General features: G+C 37.0%; 1 long non-coding RNA gene across 1 annotated transcript; it reads right to left on the reverse strand.

Moving 5' to 3' along the window:
- Nucleotides 1-8,867: 8,867 nt before the first annotated feature.
- LOC141364181 (uncharacterized) lies at nt 8,868-9,450 on the reverse strand. Its single transcript, XR_012369833.1, has 3 exons — nt 9,336-9,450; nt 9,147-9,192; nt 8,868-9,059 (listed from the first exon to the last, which is right to left on the reverse strand). It is a non-coding gene; the product is annotated as an uncharacterized lncRNA (long non-coding RNA).
- Between the last annotated feature and the right edge of the window lie 868 nt (nt 9,451-10,318).

The raw sequence follows: 10,318 nt of genomic DNA on the forward strand, positions 1-10,318 counted from the left end.
CAAAAAAAGAGAATGTATGCAAGTAATCTGCAAATTTATTTCGAAATTTTAACCCTTTTACATTTAATTGAACCATACGGACACAAAATAATTAATGTCACGTCATTGACGCCTATAATGCTGACTCAAAGACAATGCAACTTCATTAAACATTAAACTCAACCTTGTCTTTCAAATGTAAGGGGCGGTTTCCTGGACAGGGATTAGACTAGCCCTAGACTAAAAACATCTGACATATCTTAAAATACATCAGTGCCCTTTGTTTTGCTCAAAATGGACACAAGTAATGTTTTTACTAAGGCATGTTTATTAAAATTAGTTATATTTCCCAATTAAACTAAGGCGAAGTCCTGTTTTAAGCTAATCCCTGTCCGGGAAACCACCCCTAAGTGTTTATTTTGCAAGTACTAAGGTAAAAATGGAGTGTGGCCCTCTGTAAGCTTATTTCCCGTATAGCGCTGAAGTCAATATTGAGTCATTTGCTTCTGGCCATTCTGTTAAATAACATTTGAATTACAATTTCCTTATTTGTCTGTCCGTGCTCTTGTTTGCTGCACTCAGTTGGGCCTTTTCTGCAGTGCCTTTGTAGTGCACCAAAGTTTTCGTTTTAAAATTGTGGGGTTGGGCAGGAGGGTACCTATAATGCAGGTCCCTATGGGAGAGGTAGATGATGTTGCCCTCGTTCAGCTTTGGCCTGCTTTCTTTGTTTTATCCTATTCTGGTAACATTTTTTTTTCTTTAAACCAACCAGGTAAAGTTGCGAAATGCCCATTGTTCTCCTGACAACAGAAGTTGTGGGGGTTGAATCCTTTGACATGAACCCAATAGAGCGCTCATGATAAGTTATTGAGCCTGGGTCTCTATTGCATCTCCTTTTCTCTTTATTTTTTATTACCGCACTCTCTTATATTGTCATGAAGCAGTATATCAGGAAAACATTTGGACGTGCACATTTGAAAGGGCTATTGTAAGCTATAGCTGTTTGGATTTACAATAAATGAAGGCATATTTTTGAATTAAGCCTTGAAATGTTTGACATAAAGCTATTAAATAACAAAGTATGCAGATTTATAAAGTGGCTTTTCGGGCTACAAACAAATAAATACAAAAAAAAAAATGTGACCCTGGACCATAAAACAAAAGATTGATTTTTAAATCGAGATCATATTAAAGCTGAATAAATAAACCATTGCTGTATGGTTCATTAGGATAGGACAACTAATTGGTCGAGATACAACTATTTGAAAATCTGGAATCTGAGAGTGCAAAAAATCTAAATATTAAGAAAATCGCCTTTATTAAAGTTGTCCAAATAAAGTCCTTAGCAAGACATATTACTAGTGATAAATACATTTTTTATATATTTACAATACTTTATCTTCATGGAACATGATCTTTAATTAATATCCTAATGATTTTTGGGATGGTAATATGTATCTTAGTTTTTATAGTGATTTTATTTCTTGTAATTATTTCCTCTTATATATTGTTTTTTCATTTCTATGTAAAGCACTTTGAATGACCTCTGCGTATGAAATGAGCTATACAATTAAACTTGCCTTGCCATTAAAAAATATATAATTTTGACCCATACAATGTATTGTTGGCTATGACTGGTTGTGCGATCTGTGCTTAAATTAAGCTTTGAATCGTATTGTTGTTGTAAAGTTAAAATGAAAGCATTAAATAATAATTGTGTTTAGTTAAAGAATAATGTGAGTTTACACTACAATAACAAAACGTATTTCACAACTAACTTCAAGCACACAGACTTTAGGAAGGATTTGGGAAACTGCATATTGAGTTATTTTAAAACACAGCTAAATGGAAGGCTTGGTAATATCTGGAACATTGTGCCCGGAGCAAGTTACATTATAAATATAGGTATAGAGGAACATTTATAATCTGAAAAATCTTACCCAGTTACGGTGCATATTGTTCACGAATGAGGTTATATACACGAAACACACAAAATTATAATCTATGACACTCTTATGCACATATAAAAGAGAAAGACAAAAAGAAAAGTGTTGTACACAAAAGAAAAAGGATCCTATTTAAAAGCTATACAACTAGGATTGATCAAATCTCCTTAAGGTATTTATATCTATTTACACGAGGCATCTCATCACCATGTTTCTTTTCCAAACTGTGATTATTATTATTATAATTCACTGTCAGAAAAAAGGACCTATTGTGTACCTTTAAAGGTACAGTGAACTGTTTTGTAACCCTAAGATTAAATTGGTAGGGTACAAATTAAAGGGACCCCACACTTTGTTTTTGGAAAATATGCTAATTTTCCAGCTTCCCTAGAGTTAAACATTTGATTTTTACCTTTTTGGAATCCATTCAGCTGATCTTCGGGTCTGGCGCTACCACTTTTACCATAGCTTAGCACAATCCATTGAATCTGATTAGACCATTAGCATAGCGCTAAAAATAACCAAAGAGTTTGGTTAATTTTCCTATTCAAAATTAATAATTAAAAGTTAGATTTTCTAGGCAGATATGGCTAGGAACTACTTTCATTCTGGCGTAATAATCAAGGACTTTGCTGCTGTAACATGGCTGCAGGAGGTGCAATGATATTATGGAGCTGCCGAAAATAGTCCCCTTAGTAACGTTCAGTGGCAGGGGACTATTTTCGGGCAGTGCGTAATATAACTACACCTGCTGTAGCCATGTTACAAGTCCTTGATTATTACGCCAAAATGAGAGTATAGTTCCTAGCCATATCTGCCTAGAAAATCACAACTTTTAATTTCTGTCGGTCTTAGCAGACAATGTAACTACAGAAGAGTCAAGTTGTAAATAGGAAAAATATTGAAATTGTAAATGGTCTAATCAGATTTAATGGAGATCAGCTGAATGGATTCCAAAATGGTAAAAATCAAATGTTTAACTCTAGGGGAGCTGGAAAATTAGCTTATTTTCAAAAAAAGTGGAGTGTCTCTTTAAGGTACACGATAGGTCCTTAGGGTATAATATTGTTCACCAAAAGGTACATTTCAATGTGTTGTATACCCATAAAAGTACAAAAATGAACCCAGTGACATAAAAGATTCATTGTTGTACCTTTTTTTCTGACAGTGGTAAATATAACTGTCTTTGCCTACACTAAACAACACAATATTGTTGGTCAAAGCTCTTTCATAACCTGGGATATCTAATCGAGGTCTCGGAAAAAATGGTCCCTAGCTGTCACTGGGGGATAACCTTTCAAAACCTTTGCACCTAGGAGTTCATATTAATACATATTGGTAGTGCATAATAGTCAGGCCTTCCAGAAAAATGCAGAGTGTTTTTTGGTGATTGTTGCGGGCAAAAATCCTTAAACTTGTGGCAAGTTTTCTTAAAAAAAATCCAATGGAATATGCGAGATATTTATGGAATTTTATGCGGTGAAATTGCGAGAACTTGCAAAAACTGCGGGAACTAACAAAAATTGTGGGAACTTGCAAAAACGGTTTGCAGCTTTTGCAGCTTTTCAATGATGTTCACGTCGCATAATCACGTTACTTCATAATGTTCCAATGGCAACAGGGGACATAGCTGCACATGTGTGAAGTACAGGCAACATTTTTCAACTTTCTGCTAAGCTATAGACGGTTTCAGCAGTAGCAACATAAACAAGCGGCTGTCGTGGTCCGCACGTAACTTCCAGTAAACTCGGCTAAGAATAAATAACAACAAAGTTCTTTAAACGTAGTTTATTTATATAACAAGCAAAAAAAAAACAACAACACATAGATTACCTAGGAAACCAAAACATTTGTTATTTTTGACGAGGCATTTGTTCAAGAGATCAGTTTAAGGACTAGTCAGACCATTAAAAAAACAAAACCGGAAGTAAAGTTTGGATCCAGACGTGTATCGCGTCAGCGCACGTGCGTTCGATGAAACCGTCTATTGTGTGATTTTTGCTACGAAAATGCGAGGATTATGAAATCATGCAAGCCCCGCATATTTTGCATATGGAAATCTGCAATTTATGCTGCGAAAGTGCAGCATATTTGAAAAAAATGAATAAATATGCGAACTTTGGCTGATAATGCATTGAATCATGCGATCGCATAATCACGTTTTCTGGAGGGACTGATTAGTACCACAAGTGTATACACATTGGTACCTAAATCAGTCCCTCCAGAAAAACGCGATTGTGCGATCACGCGATATATTGCATAATCAGCCAAAGTCCGCATATTTATGCGGGGCTGCATTTTTTCCAAATACGACGCACTTTCGCCGCATTAATGACATATTTCCGCGCACAAAATATGCGGGCTTACATGATTTCATAATCTCCGCATTTTCGTAGCAAAAAGTCACATATATATTAGCAGAAAGTTGAAAATGTTGCATTTACTTCCCAAAAGTGCAGCCGTGTCCTCTATTGCCATGGGAACGTTATGAAGTGACGTGATTATGTGACGTGAACATCATTGCTGCTTTTGCAAGTTTCCGCAGTATTTGCAAGTTCTTCAATTTTCGCAAATTCCCGCAATTCCATCGCATAAATTGCATAAATATCCCGCATATTCCATCGCATTTTTTAAGAAAACGTGCCGCAAATTTTGAGGATTTTTGCCCGCATCAATCACAAAAAACTCTGAGTTTTTCTGGAAGGACTGCTAAATGGTACATATTAGGACCTTTTTAAAGAGTACTGCCCCAGTGACGGCTTGGGACTATTTTAGGACCATTATCATGTATGGTTGTTGTTTATATGAACGTCTAAAGTATTTGGTGAACATTAAGCACAAAGTTCCAACTACAGGGCTCCTCGTGAATGAGAGTCTGTCTGAGGCACAGTGTTAAGGAATGCTGTTAATAATAGACAGTGTTGTTAGTGAGCATGCATGAGTGTGTTTTATACCCATGCTTCAATCCATGCGTAAACACACAAACAGTCGGCAGATTCTGCCCAGCCAACTGGCAGCCACATCTAGCTGGATTACAGGCCTGACTGGGGACGACTGCCTAATGAAGGTCTCTCTCTCTCTCTTTCTCTCTCGCTTACCCTAGAGATTTCAATCCTTTTAAACTGTGCACTTTTAGAACTGAAGGGGTTGTCTGTGTGTGCTCTTATGCACCCCGATCCCCTCTTAAAAACAGCGGGAGATGCACACACACTCGCTGACTGAGTGTGTACAATCGTGTTTACATCTTTAAGCGCGTCAATACCAATAGTCCTGCTGTGCATCAAAAGCCCATTTACACAATAATAACCGATCGCAAAGCGCAGGAGCGTACAGTATTTATGCTGTGCAAGAAGGGCCAGAAGCAATGTTGCTGGTCGACTGCTGGGTTGAACATAAAAATAGTGATTATTCAAAGAACTGGACATGAAACTGGTGTATTGATTTTTCTTCGATAAACTGATGTTAACCTGACATTTGAAGTGTTTTACATCCTGACTAGCTCACTAAAACTGTATTCTGACAGGATTCGTTTTACGGGGGTAGATGGTGTAATGTATTTTACCACAGGACGTCTGTTATATTGATGGTCAATTCAGTAAAACATTCAGAAGTGGGAGGGGTAACTCGATTACGCAGCGCGTCACCTCTCTCTTCATCACGTGCACATTACCTTGCTTCCTGATATCACATGTGCAAACAACATGACGAGAAAAACTCGAAACATTGTTTGGGGAGATTGTCAGTCGCAAAAACAGTCGGTGCCTCTGAGAAGTGAATTTCACTTTTTTTTTTAAGTCTGTGTCGTGTTATTCAGGAACTGACTTGCCACTGACTTGTTTTTCTGCCTAAAATGCAAGTAAATGGTTCTTTAAGCACTTTTATATTTGAAAGAAACCCCCAAAATAACAAGAAATAACTAAATTTACGTGTATATTTACAGCTGGTCTATTCGCACAGGATTAGTATTACCAGAAGTAATTTTTCCGGACCATTTTATAGAATGTAAATGTCATAGGGGCTCGGAGAAAATTGCTTTGTAACTTTCATCCAGCGTTACTTTTGCCCCAGATCTCCCCTACTTTAGGAGGTCTTAAATACAAACAAAGCTATTTCCACAGTTATTGTCCAGGAAAATGCAATTCTTAAAGGTTTAAAGGTGCAGTGTGTAAATTTTAACAGCATCTAGTGGTGAGGTTGCGAATTGCAACCAACGGATAAGTCCACTGCTCACCTCTTGCTTTTGAAACGCATAGAGAAGCTACGGTAGCCGCCAATGGACAAACATGTCATCGTTGGAGACAACTTAGTAAAAAGTTTGTCCATTAAGGGCTTCTGTAGAAACATGGCTGAACAAAATGGCGGCTTCCATGTAAGGGGACCCTCTGTGTATATGTAGATAAAACGTCTCATTCTAAGGCAAAAAAACACGTAATGGTTCATTTTAAAAAGTCTTTATACACCCCATATAATATAGTTTTGTATATTATATCGCATTTCTGTCAAGAGACCCTTCTAAAAAATTACACACTGCACCTTTAATCCATTTTCGTAAAAAATCCTGATAATTTACTAACCCACATGTCATACAAAATGTTCATGTCTTTTTTTCAGTCGAAAAGAAATTACATTTTTTGAGGAAAACATTCCATGATTTTTGTCCATATAGTGGACTTTGGAGGACCTCAACAGTTCCAGTGCAGTTTCAAAGGGCTCTAAACCGATGCATAAGGGTCTTATCTTATTCAGTGAAACAATTGTCATGTTCGGCAAAAAATAAATTAACATGTACTTTTAAACCACAACTTCATGTCTTGCACTAGCCGTGTGACGCGCCAGCATGACCTTACGTATTACGTAATCACGTCGAAAGGTCACGTGTCACATTTTGCGGACCATTTTAAACAGTAAACTGACACAAAGACATTAATTAATATCATTCCACATACAACGACGTTGCAACAGTCCTCTATCTCCACACTTGTAAACAATGCAACGGGAATTTCTCGCATGCGTGACCTTTTGACATGATTAGGTAATATGTAAGGTCGCACTGCCGCCTCACACGGCTCTTGCAAGATGAGAAGTTGTGGTTAAAAAGTACATATTTTAGTTTTTTTTTTGCAAAAATGACAATTGTTTTGCTAGATAAGACTCTTATGCCTCGGTTGGGATCATTTAGAGCCCTTTTAAACTGCATTGAAACTGTAAACTGCTGAGGTCCACTAAAGTCCACTATATGGAGAAAAATCCTGAAATGTTTTCCTAAAAAAAAAAGACATGAACAGCTGAGTAAATTATTAGTCTTTTCTTATGAAACTGGAATTTACTTTGGAAAGTGGAATCCCCGCTATTGACAATTAAGAGAAAACATTTGCAAGAAAAACGTGTTCCGGATGAGTTTTATGGTTATCTCTAATAACACGATTATCCACTAGATTGCTTACCTAATTTATAAAAAAACTGAAGCAAATTTTTTTTTTAATTTTACACTCCGTGTATGTTTTGATAATCGTTCTGAATCTGAAAATTCCTTCACAAAAATGCAAATTTTTCAGCCTTTTTTCCTTTTTTTTTCTTTTTTTTGAAGAAACCTATATTTAAGAGTTTATAAGCAGAAAAAAAATATATAGATAGGATGAAACGTTTCTCCTGTTTTGTTTGTTTATTGTTCGTTTGAAAGCAGAGGGTCTGTTCTTTCATTTGACATATTTGTATGTTTATATAAGAAGAAAAATTTCCTGGATGGCATTTTGTGAAACTTTTGTGAAAATCACAAAAAATGCTGACGGGCAACTTAAAAAAAAGGCTTGCGAGAATGAGTTAAATTCACAACTTGACCTGCCTTTGATGACATCAGATTGGTTGACATGTCTTCGGGGGCGGAGTTTGTATAGAAGCCGTGCATAGTTTGAGTAATGTTTTGGAGGCTCGTGCAACATCATAGCAAACTTGAAGGCATTATTGAGTTCATTTAGGGAATCTAATTTGAAATTACTGGCACCTTCTCATTTTTCATTGGTTTTCAGTTCCTCTTAGAGTCTCAAAGTGCAGCTGTTTAGTGCCCGTGACCCATAATGCCCTTTAACTTAGAAATGTTCTGCTTAAATGGCCTTTGCTCTGCGAATCCATCCACCTGGTTCATGGTGCCTAACCCTGCTGAAGTGACTGCTGTAAAGTCTTATAAAAGGTTTTTGCCAAAGCAAGCGTGAGGGAAGAGAGCAAAAGGGCAATAGATCTTTGTGCACCCAGTTTTCATTATCACAGCCCCCCTGCGTCTACTCAGTCAGGATAATGCTCCATATGGGACATTTATTACTCACAGATTGCTCTTAGGTGACCTCAGTTATGTTTCATGTAAGTATCAACTCAGATGTTTCTCCTTTTCTTGAAAATATTTAAATATGAAAATATTTAAATAGTCTCCTCAAATACCTCGTGAGGGTTCGAGTCTATGGAGGCCAGCAAAGCGGCCCTGAGCCAGGAAACAGTTGCTGAGAATGAATGATTAGGGGCCGTCGCTCACGCCAAGCACCACACGGCCAAAAAGTCTTTGGTTTATGGGAGAGTTATCGATAATTTATCATATCATCTGCTTTCTCTCTAAAATGAAGCCAAGATAAAGTGGAGTGATGCTTCTTAACAGGAGCCAACATTTGAGCTAGCTTCACCAGAGCGGATGGTTCGACAGACGCGGATGATATATTTGCATCAACAGATGGGATTTAGCCTTACGACTGCATCGTAACAATGTTGTATCAAGAGAGTCGAGTACAATTAGACAGTTTGAAGTTTCTGATTGGAGCAAGTTTGGCTAATTGGTTGTGTAATACGAAAAGACGATGCGCACAATCTTGGTTTTGACGGTAGCGGTGTCTTATTTCTTGCAATCGCACATTACGGTACATCTACTCTTTAAATACCTCCGTATACAAAAGTCAACGATTGACTTCTGTGATGCCAAGATCCGCTCATTATCTCACCAATGAGCAGCTAGTGTCTTTAGCTCCGCATACGACCACATACAAGAACATGCTTTTACCTGAATAATTCATGATGGGGGAGGGATGCTGAATAATTGAAGTGAACTTGAAGGCTTTTCTGCACAGTGGAGCTTTTACACTGGGCTTGATGTGTCTGGATGAGGGAGAAAAAAAGAGGTTGGAGAGTTGACATAGTGGTAAGCTGTGCTTTCACCATTCGTCTCATTGATCAATAATTTACCAAGACTCTCTGACCGGGACCAACCGTCTCCAAAAAGACTCCAAACCTGTAAAGGACAAAAAACGGATTTCTCGTTCCATATTCCGTAACCCACCATTACCTCATATTGCAAAAAAGCACAAAAATAAGCTCTATAGACTGCGGTCTCCACAGTTATAGGAAACATTGAGGTAATATTACAGTAAGTACCTTTCATCTAATAAACGAGGATTGCTGGAGAACAAGATTAGCCAAGAAGGACCAATGTGCACACTGCATGGCATCCAAGCTTGTGTCCTCCTGGTGCTAAAGGGCTGATGGGAAAAGATCATGCTCAGGGCAGCCCCTCCATCCTCTCCGAACCATTATCAAAGGTACAGAGAGAAATGGCTCTGTTGACTCTGATCTCTGGTTGTTAAGGCACATCAAGCAACTAATTAACACATAAAAGCTAATTTTTGCACAAGGCTATATGGGAATGTTTTACTGTACCTGTGGAGCACATGAATTCATAAAATATGGATATGCTTGGTGAGGTGGGGGAAGCAAGGACCCCATGTATCACATGTATCAATTAAGGCTGGATTTACATACTTTTTTATGATATACATAACCTTTTAAATTTACAGAATAGTTTTTAATACGAGAACCTTCTTTTAAACAAAGTTTTATTTTTATTTTTAGCCCATTATTGCCTTTTGTTTGATGCTAAAGCTCACATAATACATACTGTTTCTTTCATCTTGTGGGTGATTCTCGCAAAATTAGACTTATGAGGTGTCATGAAACATTTTGATAAAAAAAGTAAATGCATAGTAAGAGTATCAAAATAAGATGCATACAGTTACAAACATCTCTTCATGTACATGATTTCAAATGACATCATACAAACCAATTTTGTTGTTTTTTCCACATTTAAGGGGAAAATTTTCATTACTGCAATGTGTCCATGACTGGATTTGTCATTGACATGGAAATATTTATAATGAAAAAATCTAAAAAATAAAAGCTTCAGTGCGTGTTATACTATAAACATTTACAATAAAGAAACATGTGGTATTTGGTGATCATTGGTAAATGTAGAGACAATAATAAGGAATATAAATGTGTCTAAGACCAATTTTTTCATCCTCCGCAACAATTTTCAATCATTGTTTAAGCCCTCAAGGAACTAACATAAAAAAAAAAGTTGT

This window comes from Misgurnus anguillicaudatus, chromosome 6, assembly GCF_027580225.2.
Source record: "Misgurnus anguillicaudatus chromosome 6, ASM2758022v2, whole genome shotgun sequence".
NCBI lineage: Eukaryota > Metazoa > Chordata > Actinopteri > Cypriniformes > Cobitidae > Misgurnus > Misgurnus anguillicaudatus.